This window comes from Rattus norvegicus, chromosome 7 (genome assembly GCF_021556685.1).
Source record: "Rattus norvegicus strain SHRSP/BbbUtx chromosome 7, alternate assembly SHRSP_T2T, whole genome shotgun sequence".
NCBI lineage: Eukaryota > Metazoa > Chordata > Mammalia > Rodentia > Muridae > Rattus > Rattus norvegicus.
The window spans coordinates 138,013,210-138,040,259 of NC_141540.1; the positions used below are offsets into that span (position 1 = coordinate 138,013,210).

The 27,050-nt window shown below is 45.7% G+C and overlaps 1 protein-coding gene across 4 annotated transcripts in view; it reads left to right on the forward strand.

Annotated features, from left to right (window-relative positions):
* The window catches only part of Pced1b (PC-esterase domain containing 1B), a 134,029-nt gene that overhangs the window by 707 nt on the left and 106,272 nt on the right, over window positions 1–27,050 (forward strand). The window lies entirely within an intron of this gene.

Consider the following 27,050-nt stretch of genomic DNA (forward strand, 5'->3'; position numbering starts at 1 on the left):
GAGCGAGGGCCGCGGCGCGTTCCCTCCGGCACCACCGGGGGTTTGCGGGGGGAGGGGGTGCAAAGGCGCCGCGGGGACGCCCCCCGGTTCCCTGGGAAAGTTCGAGCCCTTTTCCTAACTCAGAGACGGCGGCGCGAGGCACCGGGCCCAGTTCTAGAAGCAAAGGGGCAGGATAAGAAGGCTTCCGGTTGGAATGCACAGATAAGGGCATTACCCTTAAAAAAATAAACAAACAGAAAAATCCAGAGTCGTGCTGGAGGCTTCGGGACTAGGATTAATCCTGTAGGGATGGCTACGCAGAAGGACTTGTCCCCTAGAGGCCGTGCAGCCCACCGGGGCTCCAGTAGACTGAGCTAGCATTCTGGGAAGGCACAAGCTGGACAAGGCCATGTGAAAATGAGGTAGAGAGATTGAGGCTGGTGGGCTTTTTGATTAAAAAATCCATTTTTGTTTAAGGCTTAAACGATGGGATTTGACTGAGCCAAATGATCCATTTGGCCGTTGTGTACGGATTAAAACAAATAAATGACTGTCCCTAAAAACATGCTAACTACAGTAGAAGGGATAGGGAGCCAATGAAAGGCATACAAAATTGGAGAGACGGTGTGGGCAGAGCACATGAATACAACTTTCAAAACCAAAATGATTACCCCACCTCCCGGGCACCCTTAAATTTAGGGGAAACTTCCTGAGTGAGTTTTTGGCATGGATCTGATGGACCTCTGTGTTGTGATCATGTGAATTGGTTCCGGAATAGCTCTGCGAGTCAGGGTTTTCTAGGGAGGGCAACTTGGTTTCTGTTAGTTTCACTTTCACTAAAGATTGACTTTTAACATAAGCATCCAGCCTAGTGCGCTCCTAGGGCGCATTCTTCACTTCCCCAGAGAAATAGGTTAAGATTTTCTGTCAGACCACACCCCCTGGCTTCTCAAAAAACTTGGGTTTAAAGCGGTCAAAGTCACAACGCCAAAGGGTCACCTAGAAATGAATTCAGGCAATCAAAGGAATACCATTTAAATGACCAGTATGTGACTGGGTTTTGCAGTATTTTACAAACATCCTAACGGACGGAAATCAGGAAGGCTGTTAAACCTGTACTTATCAGAAAATGATCTAAAATGGGAGTTTTTAAGAAACGGAGAGTGGAAGTCATGCTATACCGGGAGGCAACCCGCAGAAGTATCATGTTATCCCCCCACAGCATAAACCAGCTGGACACAAACTCACAGGCAGGTCTATTTGAGAGCAGATCTCTGGGCTCCCACATATATCAGGCAAGAGGGGGCACAAAAGGTGTGCGTTTGCTAGCATACAAACAAGCTGCCTTTAATAACAGCAAAAGGTATGACCTTCCTTTGTGGAAGATAATATTTTTATTTTTCAGGCATTTGTTATTTGTTTTCTGTTGCTATAACAAAATACCTAAACGGGGTTCCCTTTTCAAAGAAATGTAATTGAGCCCACAATTATGGAGGCTGGCCGTCCGAGGCAATGCCTCTTGCTCAGTCCTAACTCTGGAGAAGAATCGCACGGTACTCCCAGCAGGGCAGATGGAGGCACAGCATGCCAGAGAGGTTCAGGAGCCTCATTTGTTCTTGGTATAACAACTTCACCACCTGTGGTCCCTTGAGACCTTCATTAATCCGGTCCGTGGGTGAGCCTCCATGAATGGATGGCTTGACATTAGACCCCACCTCCGGGAAAGTTTCACACCCTAATACAGTCACACAGGGCCAAGCCTCTCTCAAGTGGATTTTGGAGGGACACACTCAAATCATATGCAAACCATAGCATCCCTTCTCCACTCTAAGGAAAGTTCCGTGGAGGCAACCGGTTCCTCTGTCATGGTCACAGCTGACGCTTGGTTGGTATTTAGTAACATTTTGATGAATGAAACCAGCGAACAGGATGCCTATTCCGGATGGGGATGGTCTCAGTTCACTTGTTCTTATCCCTTACACTTCAGAAAGCTTGTCTGAAAGCAGGGGACCATGACCAACATTAGAGCCCTGGATCCAGCCACGCCTGAGAGCCACCAAATGCTTTATTTACCTGTATCCTCTACTGCTCCCTCTTTGTTTTGGGTGCACTGTTCTGCGTCGTGCTTCTACCCCCTGTGACTGACCCAGTGCACTCAGTGGAGGTGTGAGCTGTCCATGTGCTCCTCTGTGCCAGACTGAGCTGTGCTGGCGTACAGTAGCTCACTCGTTCACGGAACCCTACAGCCTGGTACCGTCCAATAACCCAGATGATGAAAAGCTGCACTCCAAATTGTTTGGAAGGGGAATGTGCCGAAATGGTCTTGAGGCTCCACTTAAAGAGTTTTAAGTTGAACAGAACAGAGAAGTTTCTTCCTCCAACTTGGAATGGGTACCAAGACAGATGGCTGAGTGCCGTCTCGGGCTTTAAAATAGGACAGATGGATAGTCCTCTGCTCTCGTCCGAGTGGTATTTTCTCCTGGTATTTCTGACTGTTTGACGATGACTCCAGTGGATAGTAGGAAGTGGCTTCAGTGTATGGTTTGATTTTGAATCTAGTGTGCTGAGATGGGCGTGGTCATGGTGAACCTTCCTGGTCTTGGATGCTTCTCCTGTCTGGAGGTCGTGATTGAGGTTTCCGGTTCTAGCTCTGTGGTTTCCAATTTCTCAGGTTAGATTTAAAACCTTGAAGAATTAGAGATCAAAAGCAAGACATTATTATAGCCGTAGTGTATTAGACTTCTCTAGCAGAACAGAATGGATACAATGTATCTAGATATGAAGAGGGGATTTAGTAGTCTGTCATTAGCTGTCTTCACACTGGAGAGGCTGAGGACCTGGTAGCCGTGCGGTCAGTCTGTGAGGTTGGATGCCTCAGCAGGCCCAGCCTGGCTCTGAAGGCTTAGAACATTTCCTGTTTGACCAGTCTTCAGTCCATTCTTGGAAACCTGAAGACATTAGGTTCTGATATTAGCAAAGGAATCGAGCGGCAATGGCAGCAGTGGGGTAGATGACCCTGCCAGTGAGAGCAAGGGCCAGCAGGCAAAGAGCAAAGCTTTCATCTGTGCAGCCATGGGGATGTGCGCCCCATCCAGGCTGGGTCTTCTCATCTCAAATAGCCTCGATGAGAAAACCCCTCAGGTTTGCCCAGCATGGCTTGCCTTTCAGTTGATTCCAGATCCAGTTCATTTGACAAGCGAGATTAACCGGAACCAATAGCTTTCGCTAATACAAACATTCAGTGGGGCCTGTGTGGGGTTTTCATGGTCTTTATTTCCTTTGAATCTAGCAAGTTTTCTGTGATCCATTGAAATCTCTCTCCCCCTCCCCTCCCCTTCCCCATCTCTCCCCCCCTCCCCTCCCCCCTCGTGTGTGTGTGTGTGTGTGTGTGTGTGTGTGTGTGCGAGTGTGTGTACACATGTATACCTCATTGCTAGGTAATACTAATAATAATGGACTGTGGAAGGGGGTGTCCTTTGGAGCGAGCTTTCTTATATCGAGTATGCATTATGCAGGAGTTAGAGCACCGGGCACTAAGGGTCACACAAATGAGTCAGTGACTCTACTTTGGGTCCTTGTCTCACAAGCCCAAGAAAGCAATTCACAGACAAGAAGGGTACTCTTAGGAGAGAGCTTTTTATTATAGAGATGCAGCTTGAAGGAGATTAAAGATCTGTTGCAGAAAGCAGAGCTCGGGAGAGGTTCCAAGGGAGGGGGAAACCCACTAAACTGTTTGTCTAGGGGCTTTTTATAGGTTGGCAGACACTAAAGGAAGGCATGAGGGTTGGGGATTTAGCTCAGTGGTAGAGCGCTCGCCTAGCAAGCGCAAGGCCCCGGGTTCGGTCCCCAGCTCCGAGAAAAAGAAAAGAGAAAAAAAAAAAAAGCAAAAGGAAGGCATGAGACTCTTCTGTTAGGATGGGTTTATTCTCTGAGTGTATCCCAAGGGGAGCCAGCGGAGACCCACACTCTGTGCGTGCCCAACAGGGAGATGTTCACAGGCTGCACACCTGATGCTCTTTCAGGGGAGCGGTCGAGATTTGAGGCCCCCTCTTCATCTTTGTCTTGTTTGTTTGTTTGTTGACCTTGACTGTCTGTTGGCAGTTGGCCCTGGCGATGGCGGCGGCGGCCTTGGACCTTCCAGGTGCTGCGTTCTTGGACCCTGGTGGGGTCTGCCTGCCCTTGTGTATTCTCTTCTCTCTTTGTTCTCCTGCTTCCGTGATCAACCTGCAGTTCCGCCACGGTGGGAGCTAACTACCCTCATAGCTGCAAAGATAAAACCGCTGTTTTCCTTGGTTACTTCAGATGTAGCTATCCATCTACAGGGTGTGCCCTTTGTGGAACAGGTGGAGGCTTCTTAGAAACCATTTTTCTTTTACCCACAATGAAGCCTGTTATAATTGGCTGCGTTAGAAACAAGGATATTCGGAAGGCAACAGTGCCTTGCAACATTCCAACAGCAACAGAAAGAGGGTCTTTGGGGGAGCCAGCTCACCTGTTAGAATTGACTCAGGGCCCCATCTTTCCTCTCATCTGATCAGTTTAGTTAGCTAATGCCTCTGGTATCCCTTCTATCCCTAACCTTTAGTTCACTACTACAATAGGGTTTTCCCCCCAAAAGTGTTGACCCAAGGGAAATGCGTGACTTCGCCCAGAAGCCCCAGAAGTGCACCCACTGTTAGCAACCTTTCCTTGTCTTGGCCGGCCCCTGCAGGTTTGTGTCCAGTGTCCGCTAGGGTGGCAGCAGCCTGTCCCATGCCTCTTACTATTGAAGATGTGTTTTCAGGGAAGACTCAGACTCCAGCTCGGATGCCTGCCGTGCTGTTCTGGACACACACTCTACTTGGTTGGAAATGGTCCAGGGGCTACATCCCCTGCCCAGGGAGAAGCCAGGTGGTCAACCCTGGAGCTGTGTCCACGCCCTGGGCTTCCTCAGTCAGTGGAGAGAAAGGTCACCATTTTAAACATTTTAGCTCTCCAGTTTAGCTTGTCCTGAATTCTAACGTCATGTTTTACCATGCTTTAACAGCGGTGTGCACCAAGCAGCACTAAGCCAACGTGGGTTAAGTAGGTTGTACCTGTTCCTCTCTTTTGAAGATTGGATGTGAACTGTCTCCCTAAAGGCTCACGTGTTTGAACCTGGAAGTGTAGACCTGGAAGTGAGGTCCAGCTGGAGGAAGTGACTTACTGCCATGGCGCCTCCCCAACAGGATGAGGTGTGCAGCCTTAAACTGTAAGCCAAGGAACCCCTCTCTCGAGTTACTTCCTGTAAATTATTCCTTCACAACCATAAGAAAAATAGCTACTATACCATTCCCAGCCCTTTCAAGCTCTGTCCCACTTCCTTTCCAGTCAAGTGCATGAACGTTTTCTTACGGTGTGCAGCCTTCAGTGTATAACGTCACTCGATAATCTTTTTAAGGTTTGAGTGGGGGCTGGGGATTTAGCTCAGTGGTAGAGCGCTTACCTAGGAAGCGCAAGGCCCTGGGTTCGGTCCCCAGCTCCGAAAAAAAGAACCAAAAAAAAAAAAAAAAAAAGGTTTGAGTGGCGTTGGAGCCAGCCCATTGAAGTCCCTGCATAGTTGGTTTAGCAGTGCTTGGACATAAAAGAGGGAAGGGGGTACAGTCCCATTTGTTCAGACTTTCGAACTCTGACAGCCTGAGACCTCTGGGTGAGCATTGATCTCCACCAGTGCCCTGAGGTTGACAATCAAGTGTCCTGCAGGTTTCTCTTAACTTGCCCGGAATCCCCATGGCTTAAATGTGGCAACGACGAACACTGTTCTCTTAAGGTACCTTATCCTGAGTTTCAGTCGGCAGTATGTCTGTCCTCTGTGGCTCAAGGCTGGGATGCTGACTGTAAACAGCAGGTGCTGAGGAATTGAACAGGTCTGGGCAAACTTTTTCATATGGTCGTCGCCATTGCACTGGGCACATAGCCTTCTCCGTCTCCGGGGTGGTTGGTGCCCAGATCTTGCTCCTTCAACAGATGCAATATAAGGCAGTTGTTTACACTTGACAGATCGTTTTATCAAGTATGTAATTTTTTAATTACTTATTTGGTGAGTTAGTTGAGGTTTTTGGTTTTTCTCGTTTTTTTTTTCTTTTTTTTTTTTTGAAACAAGGTCTAGTGATGTAGCTCGGGCTGGTGGGGATCTCACTATGGAGTCCCAAACTCCAGATCCTCCTGTCTCGGCCTCCTGAATGTTGGGGTCACAGGTGTGTCAGCAGACTTGGCTTAGGTATTGAGCTGTGACTATGTATCACATGTTCACCACAGCACCTTTTCTAACAGCAAAAGGGGGTGCGTTCTTCGTGGGGCAGGCATGTGGGCGAACATTCACGTGCACACAGCTATCGTCACGCTGGTTTATCGCCTCTTCCACCCGTTTCCGAACACTCAAAAACTAAAAGTTAATTCAGAGTTAGAGTGAATCCGAGGCGTGTCGGGCAGGGCTCACCTGGGCTGCATTATGTGACGTCACTGCAGCCTTGGTTCTGAACATGCAGCACGCACACTTCTGCTGTCCTGCCGTGCAGGACCCAGGAAAGCTGCCGGAGACGGCCCAGCTTAGGTGCAGTGAATCGCAGTGTTTTTACTACATACATAAGGCTTTCTGCTTATACAGAAATGTGATAGTCTAGTTATGAAGAAGGAAAGTATTTAATTAGCAGATGCCGAATTAGTATGTTTGGATTATGTTGTGTTGGTTTGTCTTTAAATATTATTGTTTGAATGGCATGCTGACGTTTCATTAAAAAAAAAAAGCATTAAGCAAAAAGTTGGCTTAGGTTCAGCATAGAATTCCTAAAAAAGCTGAAACATACTTTCGCCATTTTGTGTTGCGTATTTATGCAGAGCGTTATCATCGTTGGTGACTGACTATAAAATCAAAATATCAATCAAGTCAAAAAAAAAAAAACCATTGACAGTGCTCTGTGACAGTGTCCTGTAGTGTCAAACACTTGCCACGGTTTGAAGATTCAGTTACTGTTTAAGTGTGTGTGTGTGTGTGTGTGTGTGTGTGTGTGTGTGTGTGTGTGTGGTCATGAATGCACACGCAGGCAAGATCCAGTACCTCCAAAGGCCAGCAGAGGGCGTTGGATTTCCTGGTAATGGAATTACAGGCAGTCGTGAGCCATCTAGTCTGAGTACTGGGAACTGATCACTAGTCTCTGGTCCTCCACCAGAACATCACCCAGCCTTTACCAATGAGCTGTGTCCCTCAAGTCCCAAGATCTAAGCCTTTCTGAAAAAGTAACAACCACCTTTACCTCATGGCAGTGCAAGTTTGTGTTCATCTCCAATAAATAGTAAAATTATATACCGAGAATTGTTTTAAAATAAAATTTTATTCCAATATGTTTTCAGTTTATAAAGCTATCATACACACATGCATATATACATACATGCATATATACATACATATAGACATACATATATACACACACATACATATATACACATATAATACATACATGCATATATACATATATAATACATACATACATAAATACATACATATATCAGTTGTCTTGCAGAAATTTGTAGGGCAATAATGAAAAACTTAAGAAGCCGTGCTATATTGATATCTAAAATAATATTGAAGGGTACTATCTGAGGGCATCAAAGTTACAAAATGGTAGTTATAATTCTTGTTATATATGTTTATAGACGAATTATAGGTTATGTATACATTATGTGAACAAATTATATTCCTACATCACCAGTGGGTTTAAAAAAAAACCCTTTTCCCCCTTATCTCTATGTTCTAGTTAGTATTCTACAATGTTTTATGGTGAGAAAAACACAGCAGAAATATTTAGCTAGTTAGTTTCTGGTTAGTCAGGATTCTCTTTTAATAAACACCCACTTTAGTTTCAGAGAGCCAGGTCCTCCGGTACCTCCAGTGAAGTGACCCCTAAGGTGGAGGGAGCAAAAGGGAGACACAACTGGCAGGACAATTGTTCATCATTTACTAAGCACCGAAGTGTACTGGGATTACATTAGAGGATTATAGCACTATGTAAATGATCCAGCAGCCAAGCCAGCGCCATGCAGATGAGGTACAGGGTGGAAACAGCGCCATGCAGATGAGGTGAGGCACACGGTGGAAACAGGGCCATGTAGATGAGGCACACTGGAAACAGCCATGCAGATGAGGCGCAGATGAGGTGAGGCACACGGTGGAAACAGCGCCATGCAGAGAGGTGCACAGTGGAAACAGCGCCATGCAGATGAGGTGAGGCGCACAGTGGAAACAGCGCCATGCAGAGAGGTGCACAGTGGAAACATTTCCTGCCTCAGCTCCAGGTTAGGATTCAACATTGTTTGTTGAATTTCACTGCAAAACACTGTGAGTCCTCCCAAGACCAGCCTTTGGGAAGGTCACATTGCTCCTCTGCCCCACATCACCGTTTGGTTCTTGATGGGAAATGAAAATAATAGTAATCAAGGACATTTCCCCTAATCCTGAAAATGCTGGGTGCTTCCTGCGGAAAGACGGGAAGGTGGAGGAAAAATGGAATCAGAGAATTGCCGTTTGTAATGCCGCTGGGAAATTAAAGTTTCTGCTCAAAGAATAAGTCCACTGGAGTGAGAAACAAGTCAGGAAAATGATTTTCTTCTTTGTCAAAGTTACGCATTCTTAGGAACAGACCTCCTGCTCCCCACTTTCTGCTATTCCCCTCCTGCTCCCAACATCCAGATCCCCCTCCCCCACTCCTGCTCCTCCCCCCTCCCCCCTCTCCCCTTTCCTCCTGCCCCTCCTCCTTCTCCTCCTCCTCTTGTTGCTATGTAACCCAGCTTAGCCTTAAAAGTTTCTCCTGCCTCTGCCTTCCAAATGCTGAATTTATAGGAATGCACATAAATATATTTATAAAAATAAAAATATGCCCATTTTCTTTCATATACCAAATTTAGCCTTAGGGATGAAATTCACAGGTAAGAATTTGCTTCTGAAAACCCGTGGGGCTGAGGACATGGCTCAGTGGGTATAGAGTTTACTGCTCAGGCATGAGGGCATGAGTTCAAATGCTCACAACCCACATACAAAACCAGACCCACACTCCTGTAACCCCATCACTCGCTGGAGATAGGTGGCCCCCCAGGGGCTCACGGGCTAGACAGTCTAGGTGAAACTGCAAGCTCTGGGCTCAGTCAGAGAGCCTGGCTCCAAAAAAAAAAAAAAAAAAAAAAATAGAGAGCGAGTAAATATGTTTGGCGTCAACCTCTGGTCTCCACAAATGTATGCATGAGTAAACACCCTGCAAACATACGTACACACACATAAACACAGCATGCACACACACAAAAACACAGTTTTGAAGACTCAAGTATGCCAAAACAATGTAATTATGATTACCTCTTAGGGTCTAGGGCATAACTGGTAGGGGTCTAATTTTCATTTATCGAATTACTAGCCTGGAGGGATCATCTAATTGAATCCCTAAATGCTATAATATCCTGAAAACCGCAGTCACCACTGTCATTCCGATGCATACTGATAACATTTAAAGCTCCCAGGTTTGAGAATTTCATGTAGCATTAATTACCGTGGTTTTATAAAGGCAAATGTGATTATTCAAAGTAACGGCAAATGTCACTGGCGCGCTCACGGTAACACAAACGGAATAAGACAACACTGAGGGAGCCAAAGAGAAACCTCGCTGTCACGCTGCCGTCCGTCATGACCACAGTGCTCCATCAGTTGCTTTCAGCAAACATAGGCTTCTGTGTTTGGTGCTCCGTGGATACTTTGCGGTGGAACTCTGACCTCTCGGTTTGTAGTAGCGGAGTGTAACATCACATTCCCCGGGAGGAAGACTTCCGGAAAGATCACAGGAAGTGGTCCTCGCAAGTGCTCCCAGTCTAGACAGCACGTGATCTAGACCGCACTTCAGCACACTCTGAACGGTGCTTCCCACTGAACTGCTACAAGGACCCTAGGAAGTGACCGTTAACCCCGACCCCCTCCAATTTCCCACCAAGAGCTACAGGCCTTAGTGAACTGACCCAAGATCGGAGGCAGAGCCCGCTCCCTTACCCTGGTCTTTCTTCCCCCAGTTGCAAGCTCTTAACCATTAGTGCTAATGTTTCCCATTTAGGGTGTAGCGGGGCCAGCCATGATTTAAATTCCATTCAGCAAATATTGTTAGTCCTGGCCACACTCCCAGAACTATAATGTGGCTGCTCTCTTCTAGGAACCTGTATTGTGATTAGAAAAAAATATCAGCAATGACACAGTACAGAGAACGCAGCTCCGAGCCGGAGCCGAGATGCTCGCCCCAGAAAGATGGTCTTACTCATCTTGTTGACAGAATCCCCAATTCAACAACTCGAAGCCTGTCTAAGTTAAAACATAATTTGGGATAAACTAGTAAGCAACCAGAGACAAACAATGGTTTCAGAACTAAGCGGCCATGTAGAACCCAACGACCCACGCTTGTAATCCCAATTCTTGGGAGGTGGACCCATGAGGGTCAGTTGTTCGAGATTAGCCTTGGCTATGTGGCAAGTTTAGGGTTAGCCTGGGCTTCCTGAGACGGTGACTCAGAATCAGTTGACAATAAAAGGGAATTAAGAAACCATGGTAATCCTCTTCTGTATGGTATTAACCACAAAGATTTATAAGCAAAGGAAGATGCATCTCGTGGCCTGCACGGCGGGTCTGAAAACACTCTGTAATTAAGCGCCAGATGGCAGCGTGTAGAAATAGGGTGATGGGGTAAACTGGGCCGTCGAATAAAGAGTCAATCCTGGATTTGGGTCCCAAACGCTCTGTTTCTTGGCTGTGTGATCTTGAGTAAGAAGTCAGACTTCCGGATCCCAAGCTTCCGGCGTGATGTACGGAGAGGCAGCTTGGTCTTGGGAGGTCGAGACAGGTGAATAGGGCTCGGAGACTTATAAAGCTATAAAAGAGTAATTTGTCTTACTGCCCTTGGCCTTGGCTGTGGTTTGATATAGCTCAGATGTTTAATAAATGTTTGTTGAACCTAATGGCAAGGTTTATGTTCAAAATAAACGGAGCTGGAGAGGTGCCTCACCACAGTATGCTATGCCAATTATGTGGCTCCCTCGAGCCCTGTTCTGCCAGAGTACAGCAGGCCCTGGGTGCGCGGCCCACCTTGCTTTCTCTCTGCTGCTGCAGAGGACTGGCGTCCCCTGGTGTAGCCACCCGTGCTTCTCAGAGTCCCTGGGGACTGCTGAGGGTGGATTCTTTGGTGGAGGCCTTTTTAAGTTAGGAGTAAGGAGGGGCCGTTCGTGTTCAGTGGAAAATAGCCAAAGGGCACTAGAGAAAAATCAAAGTCAAACAAACAAACAAAAACAAAATTATCACTTTGGAGAGGAGTTTTGTCGTGCCGACCCCTGCCTCCCATAGCGCCTCGGACAGTCGCAGTAGGAGGAGCTGTGGGTTTTCTTGGCTGCTACTGAGCAGAGGCAGACAGGCTGCCCGGGTGTGCTCACTGGCGTTCCCCACGTTGTAGAGACAGGCGGACAAGAGCACGTTACTGTGGCGCTTGTCCACATTTGCGTCAGAATAAAATTCTCTGTGGCTCAGTCATAGGTATCGCAGTGGCTGGGAGAGTCTTGGCTTCTTGCCTGTTGAATCAGTGCGTGGTTAACGCGTTTGCCAGCTTTGCCGTGTGGTCCAGGTGGGGCCAGATCAGGAGCAGCAGCCATAGCCCCTGCCTGCAAAACTAGAAGCTTCGTATTTTTGGCACCTTTCATCCATGGAGTAAACTGGATGTAAACTAGAACCCAGAGAATACCTACCAATTAATTTGTAGCAGAGGTTCACCGATTCAGAACTTGATTTCAGTCTGGCTGTACTTCAGGCCTGAAGGAAAGCCTTGAGAAACCAACGTTATAGACATGAGTGCGTATGTTTAGTGTGAAATACAACGGTTTGATATGCTTAGCATTTAGTAATATTGTTGTGCCAGGAAGCGTTCGTGAACCCCAAAAGACCACCGAGGAGCCATTTCGGATGTAATCTCGTTAGGGCCTCTCTATTACAAACAGTTTGGGCTTACTGCCGGCCCACGGGAGGGATTTTGGTGAGGCGGCTCCAAACTCTCACTGGGACAGGGTTTTACAGGAAATGGACTGAAGTAGGGGGAGGGGTGCCCAGCCTGGCAAGCATCTAACTAAATGGCTGTCATAAGCCGACAGGTGGGTGCTCTGAAGCAAGACTGTATACAATCACGAATCACAAATGGTCTGAAAGTACATCTGGAACAATCAGACTCATCTTTGATTAGCCGTTGCTAGGAAGTAGCTAGGGAGGCCAAGGACAGGCCTGCGTGACTGCAGCTTGGGTTTAGCGGCAGGCCAGAGTCTCAGGCTGCTGCTGCTGCTTCTTCTTCTTCTTCTTCTTCTTCTTCTTCTTCTTCTTCTTCTTCTTCTTCTTCTTCTTCTTCTTCTTCTTCTTCTTCTTCTTCTTCCTCTTCTCCTTCTCCCTCTCCCTCTCCCTCTCCCTCTTCTTCTTCCTCCTCCTCCTCCTCCTCCTCCTCCCCCTCCTTCAATGGAAGCTGGTTCCAAGATAGAGTAGGTTTGGCTTCTCAGTATCAAGCTATTATAATCTTTATGATACAAGAGAGATCTCACAAGTAATGGTTCATTGAAACAGAGTTTGTCTTTAAACTTGTGATCCTCCTGCTTCTTCCTTCCATGTGTTAGGGAGAACAAGCACATACCAACTCCTATTTTTCAGTAAATGACATTTATTATTATTATTATTGGTGGTGGTGGTGGTGGTGGTGGCAGTTGGTTGAAGCTGGGTCTTCAGTATCCCAGCCCAGCCTTGAACTCAGTATGTAATGTCTGAGCCTCCTGTTTGGGCTTCTCAATGCTGAAGTTACGGAGTAAGCCACCACTCCCCGTCACGCAGGGCTGGTTTCATGCCTGCTAGGCACTGCACCAACAGAGCGACACGGTCGGCTGCGGTGAACCTATTACACAAGCTGGGCAGCGACCTCTGAACGTGCCCTCCTGAAAAAAGTCGCTGTTGGTCTTTAGACTCTTCCCTCCGTCCCCTTATCAGCACATCACCAGAGGAGGAAGAGCCTCGCTGTAAATAAGGTAGACTCGTGACGAGGAAGAGGCACGTGGATAGAGAATGGAGAAATCATGTCAGAGAGACTGTCAGAATGCCAGGGAGCTACCTCGAGAGAGAAAGGCTCAGAAGTTAAGTCGGCAGAAGCAGGCATTTTGCTGAGCCTCGGGAAAATTGTCCAGATAGCTGGATGGGGACGAGACAGGCAATAGACCAGACTCACAGAACGGGGTGAGCAGAAGAGCTGTATGCCCCAAAGGCAGCCCCCACACAGGGCTTCTACCAGCTCCCTGGGTTTTCTTGCAGCCACCAACCTCCAGTGACAGAGCCTCCTGACTTGTAACAATGCAGATAGCTTATACCTTATGTTAGTGGAGATTCACAATCCGTCTGCTTTGGTGATAAACTTTGAGAGCTTCATCTGGAGTTTTGGCTTGTGGTTAACTGTAGGTCTGTGTGATAATCCTCTGTGTGGCAATATTAGAATTTCTTTAACCATTTCATTGACAGGGCATTTGGGTATCCTCTGTGTGTGCATGTGTGTGTGTATGTGTGTACATGTATGTATAAGTATGTTTTGTGTGTACATGTGTATAAGTGTACTTTGTGTGTACCTATGTGTATAAGTGTGGTTTTGTGTGTATGTGTGTATATTAGTATGTTTTTATGTGTATTTTTGGGTATATGTGTGTATATGTTTGTGCTTGTGTATAAGTGTGTATGTGTTTTTGTGTGTACATGTATGTATAAGTGTGTTTTGTGTGTGTTTACATGTGTAATTTTGTGTGTATGTGTATATATGTGATTTGTATTTGTGTGTATAAGTGTTTTGTGTATACATGTGTATAAGTGTGCTTTGTGTATACCTGTGTGTATAAGTGTAGTTTTGTGTGTATGTTTGTAAGTGTATGTAGAAGTTTGTTTTGTGTGTATTTAAGGGCAGTTTGCCCCAAGCCCCTGCAGGGGTTTGCCTCTGAAGGCTCCAGGTTTGCCTCTATGTTATAGAAAATATTTAAAATCCCAGCCTGCCTCTATGTTATAGGAAATATTTAAAATCCCAGCCCAGGGTTTCTACCCTGCCTTGGTTATTGAGTTCCCGGATGAAAGACACACTCACAGCTTTTTCATTTACAATAAGCCCTAACGAGCACAATGGCTGGGCATCTGCCTACCCTCCGTGCTGTTAGAACCTACTCTCCTATCGATAACCCCGAGTTATCACTTACTATGGTCCATCTGGGCTGCCCTTAACTCCAATTGGGCAGCCCTTGGGGCCAAGCTCTCTTGATCATTAACCCATGGCAGCCTCTCCTTCCTCCTGCACATCCTTCTCCTCGTGGTCTACTTCTCTTCTCAAGCCCGTGAAACCTAAAACCCCGCCTATGTCTCTTCTGCCCAGCTATTGGCTGCTGGCATCTTTATTTACCAATCAGAATGAACTTGGGGGCGTGGCACAGGGGCTAGCTTGCAGACTCCAAGTCTAGCCCCCACTCCCACTCAGCATTAGAATAAACAGTGAAAAACAGAACCTCAGCATCCAGGTTTGCCTTTGAAGGCTCCGCTATTTCACCTCTGTTTGCCACAGGGGATTGGCTTTTGTATGTAGCGACAAGAAATGGTCCCCTCACCCCTCACCCCCGTTCACCTTTCCTGAGTTAACAGGTTCACGTTCTCGTAGGCCGCGTGATGGTAGAGATGGAGGGCCACGGTTGGATTACTCCCAATTCCGTGGGACACGCACTGTTCCAGGACCCACAGACTCCTTTCGATTATCAGTAACTTTGCAACAACAGACTTATCGCTCATGCGGTGAACCCCCACCACAGTCCTTCTGGAACGTCTTCGCTCTTCTAGCCCTTCGTCATTACGTGTTAATTTTAGAAAGCTTTGTCAATTTCTGACAACAAATAAGCCAGCAGGCATCTTGGGTTTTGACCAGGGTGCCGCCTGGAAGTGTGCGTTCATTTGGAACTATAACAATGCACTATTGGCATAATCACGTGTGTGCTTTCTATTCATTTGACTCTATAGCGTTTTCTCAGTAGTATCAAATACGTTTCTAATTTCTAATAAACCAGGAGCCGAAGTTTCTCATGTGCTTCTCCTCTTTGGGGTGTTTGGAAGGCTTTCCTCCTGTTTGTTCTTGGGCGAACTGGTTCTGAACTGTAGACCTTCCTTACATTCGTAGGCTGAACTAAACTCACAATGGTGTCCTAATACTGTGTTAACACATTTTAAAATGTTTCTGGAAGAGGAGACAAGTGCAATTATTTTCTCATAGTGCTTATCCCAGTTTTTAAATCACATTGTGTTATTTTAATACTTTGAAAATGTCTAAGAGGCTTTCGTTTTCCTGAAGAACTCTAGAATTCAGGTATTGATTCTTTTCAAAATGTTTGGAAGAATTCACTGTTAAGCTATCTTGGCTTGGATTTTCTTTAGGGAGAAATTTCTCTTCAACTATAGGCTACATTTAATTTTTTATAGCCATCACCATCATCATCAACAGTACGTGTGTGCGCGCTCGTGTGTGTGTGTGTGTGTGTGTGTACACACAGCACATAGGTAGTCTGAGGACAACCTGGAACCGTGAGTTCTCTCCTTCCAGCCTGGGAGTCCCAGCGATTGGTTTGGTTTGGTTGTTTGGTGACAAGTGTCTTCACCCACTGAGCCTTCTCACTGACCCTAGGACTCATGTATAATACATTATTGAAATACTTGTATTTTCTGTCTGCTTCTGTCAGCTCTGGTAAGCTTTAGTTTTGGGGGTTGGCCATTTTATCCACATTATGAAATTCCTCTGCATAAAGTTATTTTTCCTCTCATCATTCATTTCTTGTATTTGTGTGATCCTCAGTGAGGCTCTCTTTTTTCCTTGCTCTTTACCTGCATTAGTCAGGGTTCCTAGAGGATCGGAACTGGTAGAATACATACATACATACATACATACATACATACATACATACATGCATACATTGTATATTTGAGTATACGTGGAGTTTATTTATTCATTTTTAATTTTTTTCTTTTCCCCCTTCTGTCCGTCTCCTCAGAAAAGGGGAGGCCTCTCATGGTTATCAACCAGCCGTGGCATATCAAGTTGCTGTAAGACTAGGTGCATCTTCTTCTGTTGGTGCTAGACAGGGCAGCCCAGTTAGGGAAAAGGGATCCAAAGGCAGGCGGTGTAGTCAGCGACTCCCCTGCTCCCTCTTTAGGAGTCCCACATGACGATTCAGCTGCACAACTGTTGCCTATGTGCAGAGGGCCTCGGTCCATCCGGTGCTTGCTCCCTGGTTGTCAGCGCGGTCTCTGTGAGCTTCTATATAGAACTAATTGGAGCAGCTTACGTGCTGTGGCCTGGCATAGTCCAGCAACGGCTGTCTACTGACAAAACAGCCAAGAATCTGGTAATCGTTCAGTGTGGGTGTCTCAGCAGTCCAGTCGGGTGTGGGAGTCCCGGGGAATCCCTAGAGGGCTGCTGGGCTTCAGTCTACATCTTGAAGAAGCAGGTTCTTTTCATACCAGCAAAGGACCGTGCAGCAATAGGACACATGAACTTGCCGGGGTGAGTGCAAGCAGGCAGAAGGCAGGGCGCCCTTCTTCCATGTCCCTTTACGTAAGCGGTTAGGGCGGGTTTTCCCGCTTCAAATGATCCAATCAAGAAGACCGCTCCCAGACACGCCCACCTGCTCTGGTTTTAGTCCATTCTAGATGTAGTCAAATCGACAGCAAAGGTTAGACATCCCAAGTCCACCATCTCCTTAATAATAGAATTTCCAAATGAAAGCAACAGCCCAGTCATAACTCTGCCTAGCATAACTATCCCACACACAAATGCAGACACAACCTGTATGTTAAAATAGGTGGCTGTTGAGCCTTCACAGGGCTTCCAGGTACTTGGCCTCACTACGGGCTGTGAGAGAACGAAGAAGAGACAGGCAGATGGACACAGAAAAAAATCTGGGGTCAGGTAGAATAGGCTCTGGGATGTAGATCCCTTAGCACCCTGGAAATGCATGTGCTTCTCACATACAGTTGAGCAGGGAGCCAGGGTTACAGCCGAACAGGAGGCGTGCTGTTGGGGATAAGCAAGGAGGCGGGGTTTACGTCATACAGCCGGGTTCCTCTAGTCTCTGTGTGGCGGAGATTATAAGAAGATGCTCTCAATTTTATATCAGCATTTTGAAATCGTTGAGCGTTTGTTATAAGATATGCCTTTTAGTTTGTCCATACGCGCGTGAAATGAACGTGAACTGCTCACTAGAAGCCACAAGTCTTACACATACGGGACTGATCTCAGGCGTTAATAATCGTGCTGTTCCTGAGTTCTCTATACTTGCTGAGTTTTCTTTTGTGCCTTTGTCTGCCAGTCACTGAAGATGTGTTCATTCTTCTCCAAGGGGCTGCTGTTTTAGACATTTTAAAGGCTCTTTCCTCCGGGCTACTAGGTGCGTACATGCTCAGGTCCGTAATATCATTCTGCTTAAACTTCGCGCTGCTAAAAAGTATAGGTCCCGCTCGCTTTCTTATTTTCTTTTTGATTAGTTTTGGGAGAGCATGTCTCTCTTTCCTTTTACATCAAGCATTTATTACATTTATAGCATATAATTGGAATTTTTAAAAAATCGAGTGACAGTCTTCACCTCTTTTTTCAAAACTGGTTCTGTTGTGTTCGGTATAAGGGCTGATGTTTTGAGTTTGCAGTAATCCTCTTTTTTATTAGCTTTTCTGTTATCATTTTCGGTTTCTTTTGTCATTTTCCTTGCCTCTTTTGGAAAACTAAAAATATTATGTATTGTTTGCATTGTAGTAATCATCCTAGAAACCATACTGCACGGCCTTGACTTGTCACAGAATGTCTTAGCCTGTCCAGGATGCTGTAACAAAATACCCTAAACTGTACGGCGTACACAGAATTGTTTCTCAGTAGGAGGCTGGAGAGTACCTAGTCTCAGGGCAGCAGTTCGAGCCCTGTCCTCACTGTGCCTTCTGGCAGTTTCCTTATTCAGCAAAAGATACTTCTTTGGTTGTTTTTACAAGGACCGCGCGCCATCTGTGAATGGTCTAGCCTTATACTCTAACGCCCTAGATTTATTTCTAGCCGTCACTGTGATAAACCACCCTGACGACATCAACTTCGTGTAGAAAGTATTTTAGCCCACAGCTCCAGGTTATCGTCTCTAACAGGGAAGTCACGGGTGGCGGGGACGTCAAGCATCTCCTCACATCCACAGTCTCACGCAGAGAGGATGCATGCCTGCTTGCGGGCGCTCAGCCCACCCACACCTCTCTTCATTCAGCCCAAGGCCCAGCCTACGAAATGCCGCCCCCTGCCTTTGAGTGGTCTTCCACCTCAGTTAACCGACGCCATTAAGCAAATGCTCCCAGGCATGCGCACGGGCCAACCTAATCCAGACACTTCCTCCCTGAGCCTCTCTCCCCAGAGGAGTCCAGATTTTCTCACACTGACAGTGAGTACTGCCACACCACCACCGATCAAGGATTCCAGCTCTCCCTGCAGATGGATTTGGGGAAAGCATAAACATTAAGACAATTCATCTGTACTCCTGATCCATAAGACCTTTCAAACCATTTGTCCCCATGAGTACTGCGTTCTTAGAATGGCGCTTGCTTCTACATATACAGTGTACCTCCAAGCAGTTACCATTTGGACGACAGTAAGTTATATCTATTTATCTGTGTGTTTTCTGGTGCTTTTCCTATTCCTTCTTGCAAGTTCCCCCTGAGATTATTTTTCTTTTGCTTTAGAGACCATCTTTCAGTTTCTCAAAAAAAAATATTTTTTTATTCCCATTTCGTTTTTGAAAGATGGTTTCGCGAGATACAATCTAGGCCGGCATCTACTTTCCTTGAGCCATTAAAGTTGACATCATTGTCTTCTGGAATCCACTGTCTCTGTTCATAACTGTAAATCTTAATGTTGCTTCTTTGAAGATAATGTCTCTTTTTTATTCTTCTGGCTAACTTCGGGACTTTTGCAAAGTCTTTGGTTTGCGTTATTTTGACTCTGATGCAGTTGCTTGCATTTCTCCGAGGGTTTAATCTTAGTTTTTGAATCTACCCGTTGCGATCCCTGTTTTGTTTATTATCTCTGGTGTTTGGAACTCCAGTCGCACATGAATGTGAAAGGTTCCACGTGGCTTGTCTCTGGCTGCTGTTTCTGATCTCTTGCGTCTTTCGCTTCCACGCTCTTTCAGCCGACGGAATCCCAGCTCTCAGATGCGGCTTTTGTCCAACCTGATGAAAAACCGATTTGTTTCTTTGTTTCAGATATTTTTGAGATGCTGCGAGCCCTTGGATGACCATTTAACTTTTTCTAAACATTATCTCTAGAGAAAGTCCTCCCCCCTTTGTTAATTGTTTATATTTTTTATCATGCTTGTCACAGGTATTTAACCTTCCTTTTCTGGAAATTAATGTTTAGCTCGTCTGTAAGTTAGACAGCTAAGAAATTAGTTTATTTTTTAAATTTAACTTATTTAATGTGTGTGTGTGTGTGTGTTTGTAGCGTGTGTTGTGTGTGTTGTGTGTGTGTTGTGTGTGTTTGTGGTGTGTGTGGTGTGTGTGTGTGTGTGTGTGTGTGTAAGGGCATGCATGCATGTATCTTGGCAGTCATATGGAAGCCAGAGGATAACTTTTTTGATTGTATAGAATTTCTGATTTTATTCAAATTATTTTAGAAAGAAAGTTGTTAATAATTGTCTTAGTTGCTTTACCAGAAAGATGTAATAAAATTGGAATAGTGAGTAGAATGTACACATGCCTCATAAGAGTAAGCAAAGGCTGCATCAAAAGAAAAACAGTGAGCTTTCATAGTGAAACTGAAAAGGAAAATAGACCTGGGACAAATTTGTGATCAAGAAAAAAAAAACATTTTCATCCAAGGATAAAGTCACAGGTGTTCAGTATGAAAGGCATGGTCATGAAAAAAAACCTGTTGCTTTGAATTTCTTATGAGCATATTATAATAAAATACTGCTTTGAACTTAATATCAACATCCTTCTATAACTCCGATTCTATGTAACATTTTATTTCTGTGGTAATTTTTTTATTGGATATTTTTTATTTACATTTCAAATGTTATTCCCTTTCCCAGTTTCCCATCCATAAGCCCCCTATCCCATCCCCTTCTCCTTCTATGAGGATGTTCCCCCTCCCCAAGCACCCCACTTCCCGACTCCCCACCCTAACATTTCCCTACACTGGGGGTCCAGCCTTGGCAAGACCAAGGGCTTCTCCTCCCTTGGTGCTCAACAGGGCCACCCTCTGTTACATGTGCAGCTGGAGCCATGGGTCTGTCCATGTGTACACTTGGAATGGTGGTTTAGTCCCTGGGGGCTTTGGTTGGTTGGTATTGCTGCTCTTATGGGGTTGCAAACCCTTTCAATCCTTTCTCTAACCCCTCCAATGGGGACCCCGTTCTCAGTTCAAACGTTTGCTGCTAGCATCCGCCTCTGTATTTGTCATGCTGAGCCTCTCAGGAGACAGCTGTATCAGGCTTCTGTCATATATGTATGGGATCCCCAGATGAGACAGGCTCTGAATGGCCATTCCTTAAGTCTCTGCTCCAAACTTTGTCTCCACATCCTCTCCTATGAATATTTCTGTTCCCCCTTTTAAGAAGGACTGGAGCATCACACTATGGTCATCCTTCTTGAGCTTCAGGTGGTCTGTGGATTGTATCTTGGGTAATTTGAGCTTTTGGGCTAATATCCACTTATCAGTGAGTACATACCATGTGTATTTTTCTGTGATTGGGTTACCTCACTCAGGATGATATTTTCTGGTTCAATCCATTTGCCTGTGAATTTCATGAAGTCATTGTTTTTGATAGCTGAGTAATATTCCATTGTGTAGCTGTACCACATTTTCTGTATCCATTCCTCTGTTGAAGGGCATCTGGGTTCTTTCCAGCTTCTGGCTATTATAAATAAGGCTGCGATGAACATAGTGGAGCACGTGTCTTTGTTATATGTTGGGGCATCTTTTGGGTATATGCCCAGGAGAGGTATAGCTGGGTCCTCAGGTAGTACTATGTCCAATTTTCTGAGGAACCTCCAGACTGATTTCCAGAATGGTTGTACCAGTCTGCAAGCCCACCAACAATGGAGGAGTGTTCCTCTTTCTCCACATCCTCGCCAGCATCTGTTGTCACCTGAGTTTTTGATCTTAACCATTCTGACTGGTGTGAGGTGGAATCTCAGGCTTGTTTTGATTTGCATTTCCCTGATGATTAAGGATGTCGAACATTTCTTTAGGTGCTTCTCAGCCATTCTAAATTCCTCAGTTGAGAATTCTTTGTTTAGCTCTGTACCCCATTTTGTAGTAGGGTTATTTGGCTCTCTGTAGTCTAACTTCTTGAGTTCTTTGTATATATTGGGTATAAGCCCTCTATCAGATGTAGGATTGGTAAAGATCTTTTCCCAGTCTGTTGGTTGTCGTTTTGTCCTAATGACAGTGTCTTTTGCTTTACAAAAGCTTTGCAGTTTTATGAGATCCCATTTGTCGATTCTTGATCTTAGAGCATAAGCCATTGGTGTTCTGTTCAGGAAATTTTCCCCAATGCCCACGTGTACGAGGCTCTTCCCCCCTTTTTATTCTATTAGTTTGAGTGTATCTTGTTTGATATGGAGGTCCTTGATCCACTTGGACTTAAGCTTTGTACAGGGGGATAGGAGTTGATCGGTTTGCATTCTTCTACATGCTGACCTCCAGTTGAACCAGCACCATTTGCTGAAAATACTGTCTTTTTCCACTGAATGGTTTTAGCTCCTTTGTCAAAGATCAAGTGACTATAGGTGTGTGGGTTCATTTCTGGGTCTTCAATTCTATTTCATTGATCTACCTGTCTATCTCTGTACCAATACCATACAGTTTTTATCACTATTGCTCTGTGATACAGCTTGAGGTCAGGGATGGTGATTCGCTCAGAAGTTCTTTTATTGTTGAGCATAGTTTTTGCTATTTTGGGTTTTTTGTTATTCCAAATGAATTTGCAAATTGCTCTTTCTAACCCTATGGAGAATTGAGTTGGAATTTTGATGGGAATTGCATTGAATCTGTAGATTGCTTTTGGCAAATGGCCATTTTTACTATACTAATCCCGCCGATCCATGAGCATGGGAGGTCTTTCCATCTTCTGAGATCTTCCTCAATTTCTTTCTTCAGAGATTTGAAGTTCTAGTCATACAGATCTTTCACTTGCTTGGTTACAGTCACAATGAGGTATTTTATGTTATTTGGGACTATTATGAAGGGTGTCGTTTCCCTTATCGCTTTTCTCAGTCTGATTATCCTTTGAGTAGAAGAAGGCTACTGACTTGTTTGAGTTAATTTTATACCCAGCCACTTTGCTGACGTTTTTTATCAGGTGTAGTAGTTCTCTGGTGGAACTTTTGGGGTCACTTAAGTATACTATTGTAGCATCTGCAAATAGTGATATTTTGACTTCTTCCTTTCCAATCTATATCCCCTTGATCTCCTTTTGTTGTCTGATTGCTCTGGCTAGGACTTCGAGTACTAAATTGAATAAGTAAGGAGAGAGTGGGCAACCTTGTCTAGTCCCTGATTTTCGTGGAATTGCTTCAAGTTTCTCTCCATTTAGTTTGATGTTGGCTACTGGTTTGCTGTATATGGCTTTTACTGTATTTAGGTATGGGCCTTGAATTCCTGATCTTTCCAGCTTCATGGAGTTAGTTCATCTTCTGTGAGCTCCAGGGATCTAGCTACTTTACCTGGTAAACCATCTCGACAGCCCCAAAGTACTTTTCAAATTCCTTCTTTCCTCCTTTCCTCCCTCCTTCCTACCTTCCTTCCTTGAAGAGAGGCCATTTTTAAAATTTTTAAAGTTTATTTTATTTATGTGTATCTGAGTTTTGCTTGCTTGTCTGTATGTGCACTTTGTCTACAGGTGCTTGAGGTGGCCAAGTGTCAGATCTCCGGGAGCTGGAGTTAGAGGTGGTTACGAACCAGCTGATGTGGGTGCTGGGAAATGAACCCATGTCCTCTGTAGGAGCTGCCAGTGCTCTTATCCGCTGAGCCATCTCACCAGCCCCTCAAAGCTTAGCCCCTTGTTGTGTGTGTCACTCAGCCTTCACTTGACCATTACATCTCTAGTCAGGGATGGCTGTGCTGCCTGCATTTAACCTCACTGGGAGAGGATGCTCACAGTAGCGGCATCTCATTTGGTACTGGCTGTTATTTTAGCGAGACCGTATCTCATATTGGGCGAGAGAAGCCGAAAGCGTCGGTGTAGTGGCATCCCTGAGGTCTCAGCACATGATCTGTGCTCTCACTCCAGCCTCCCGAAAACCTGTTTCTGTGTGGCTTTGTGTCCTTGCACTAGCAGGGTCTTAGGACTACCTCATTGTTGGTTAGAGACTGTATCCTATATTGCACACTGGATAAGCATGACTTGGAAGAATAAACAGACCTTATTTAGTTAATTGGGCTAATTCATTTCAACAATCTACTTATCTTTAAAACTGTTGTGCTTTATCTTTATAACCAGAGTTATCTGCTAGTCTATATCTATATTAATATAACAGTGTGTATATATGTACATATATATTCAGAGAAATTAATTCACCTGTATTTACTTAACTTACCCATTATCTTGTTCTCTTTTCAACTACTGGAAAGAGAGCCAGTTTCCCTGTGTCCTGCCAGCCTCTGAAGCTCTTTGCCCTACCCCTGACACACTGTTGGCTTAGTCAGTCAGGTTGAATTACAAAATCTGATCTCGCTTTAAGAAAAATGAGTATTTTTAATCAGACTTTGGGGGCTGTTGTTATAATTCAGGAATGCAACACTTGCCTAGCTGCATGAGGCCCTAGATTTAATCCCCCAAATTAAAAAAAAAAGCAGACTTTTTTGGCAAATGGATATTGTGACTGTTCCTAGTTTTATTGCCTAGTTGTCTGTTTTGGAAGTACCTGCTTCTTAATGTCTATTTTAATTCATCCTACTGCGTATTTTAGAAGATAAACTTGGAATCTGCCTATGGTGCGACAGAGCTTTGAAGGAGAGAGGGCTCCTCTTTTTTTTGGTTCTTTTTTTTCGGAGCTGGGGACCGAACCCAGGGCCTTGCGCTTCCTAGGTAAGCGCTCTACCACTGAGCTAAATCCCCAGCCCCGAGAGGGCTCCTCTCTTAAGAGCAGACTGCACTTATCCCAGACCCAAACTCTGTTCCCACCCACAACCACCTAGAACTCCAGCTCCAGAGGTTCTTAATCCCCCTGACCTCCAAGGCCGCCTGAGCACAGACGCACACCCAGATCCAGAACTTAAAGCCTTAAAAAGTTTGCTTGAGATGAAATTTAGTTAAATACTACTGAAAATAAATGTGTACATTTGTGCAAAATAGTCATAGTAGTAAGGACAGGCAACCGTATTCATTCCTTTGTAAAGTAGCGAATTTACTCACTCAAACACAACACTTGCTAGGTACTTGTCTTAGCTACCTTTCTGTCGCTATGACAAAGGCACCCTGGCAGGGCGAGGAAAGGGTTTATTTGGCTTACACCTCCCCATCACGATCCAACATGGAGGGAAACCAAGCCAGGAGTACAAACAAGGCAGGAACCTGGAGGCAGACCAAAGTCGAGGCCATGGAGGGTTGCTGCTTACTGGCTTGCTCCCCGTGGCTTGCTCAGCCTGCTTTCTTGTAGAACCCAGGACCACCCATCCCGGGCTGCTGCTGCCCATAGTGAGCTGGGCCTTCCTACATCAACCATCAATCATGAATCAAGAAAGTGGCTCACAGGCCATTCTGAGGGTGTTTTCTCAGTCGAGGTTCCCGAGCTAGTCAGGTGGACACGGGGGTGGGGGGGTGGGGGGAGTGCGGGGAGGGGAATCCAATCAGAAGAGGGGTAGTTACAGTTTCTGAAGAATGTTAGTATTCATCCTCTTGGTTAACTCCTTAACCTGATAGGAGGATAAAGAGCACGGAGCAGTGGAGGATCATGGGATCAAGGAGCTGAGTCACCCTTGCGCGCCCTAGATTGTCAAAGTCAAAACTTGAACTCGGGTCCTGTGCTGCCTGGCTCCGTGGCCTCCCGAAATAACTCCTATGTCTCTCAAAATGGATGCACATATGGAAAACACACCCTTCAAAGCACACGGCGTAATTACAATCTCCTACATAACTAATTCACTAGATTTGAAGCATCCACGCGGGTAAACATCTGCCTGCCGTAGGCAAACAGTGAGCTTCCTGCAGGCGGGCCAGAAAGCTACCCAGTGTGGAGAAGAGAAGGCGAGGCCCGTGTTATGATGTTTATTTTAGCCCTCCTGCTTGCTTTTTGTTTCTAGGTGCTGAACTGAACTCGGTGTCTAGAGCCAGATAATCGCTGTTTATCTAAATTTATTACGGCTCTGCTTATAGATATTTTTAGGAACGCTAGATTTCAGGAATATTTGGTCAAGTTCTAAGTATTTAAAAGGTGGTTCTGTGGAAAGCTCATGAACCAGACGGTGATTGGTAGAAAGGGCTTCTGGGTGGGTACAGCGCCGTTCTTGCCCAGGGTGTGATACAGGTGATGACAAAGGACTCTCGCTGTATTTGTTAATGAAGGGATGCAAACAGCCTCAGTCCAGGGCTCTGCCTCGTCGCTGTGTCCATAGCGTCTTTTAACCACAATTGTAGAGGTGGCTGCTGCCCTTGTGACAGCAGCAGCTCTGTAGTGTGTGTGTGTGTGTGTGTGTGTGTGTGTGTGTGTGTGTGTGTGTGTGTGTGTGTGTGTGACATTTGTAGTAGAGGAAGGGTGGAGAAACAGACATCAAATATTCATGCTTATTCCAAATTCATTGTACATTACACCCTATGGGAAACAGTGTAGCTCTCTCCTGGCCCCGGCCCATGCCACATTGTGAGGAGGGGGATACTTGGCCTGGGAGAATAGTTCATTTGTACAGGGACATCACTGCGACCTTCTCTGCTCCCTTCTCTGAGAATTCCTGCCTTTCATAGTCTCAGTTAGAAAATACAGACTCGGCAGTCCTGACCCACCCTTTAACACTGTGGGTAAGACCTGTGGACATCCACCCTCAGAGTCTCTCAGGATTTAGAGGCAGGATATGAAGGCCAGGCCAGGCCAGGCCAGGCTGTGGATGCCTCGGTGGCCCCATGCTCAGGGACTTCTAAGGCTAGCATCAGAGCAAGCCAGAGTCAGGTAAAAACCAGACATACTCTGTAGCATTTCTCCCTTATAACTAGAGGGATCCAGAGCTTATGGAGAGAAGAAGTCTGACGTGCTTTTAAAGAACAAAACCGGCCTGGTCAAACACCAAAAATGAGAGTGAGCGAACCAGAATGCAGTGTGAGTGCGTGGGACCTCTCTTTCCCACCTGGGGTGGCCACAGAGCCGGGCTGGAGTTTGCTTCTTGCTCGTGGAGCTCTGTGAACTCACGGGCTTTATCTTACAGCAAATCATCTTTTCAACTTCAGGTACTTACAACTAGATTTGATTCCTAGCAACCAGCAGCCTCCGGTTAGGGGACAGTCCCTTATCATGGCCTCCCAGGGCTTTGGCCCAGCACTGCTCTCTCCTGACAGGAAAGAGGTCCTGCTCTCACGGCTGTTCTCTGGCCTTCCAGGAGCCTCACAGAGGAGCAGAGTGTGGGAAGGCCACGTACAACGATAGGGACTGACAGTCACCGTGTCTTGACATGCAGGGTAAGAGGTTCACCTTGCTTAGTGTTTGAGCAGCCAGCCCCGTGCCTTGCCAGAAAAGGCTGAACCCTCCAGTTCTCCACTCTCTGCACTGTGCATACCCTGCAAACTCCTCTGGGAACGCCATAGAAACACCAGTGAGGACGGGTGTCTGTCACGGACTTGGCACTTTCATATGACACATACAAGGCTGATTGCCTGCCATCCGCACAATGTGATCTGACTGCTTGTATGCACCCCTTAGCCCGATGTTCAGGAACATGCCTGCCACCTTTGGCACGCTTTGTGGACTGTCATCTGCCCTTGAACATTGAGTCCCGTTA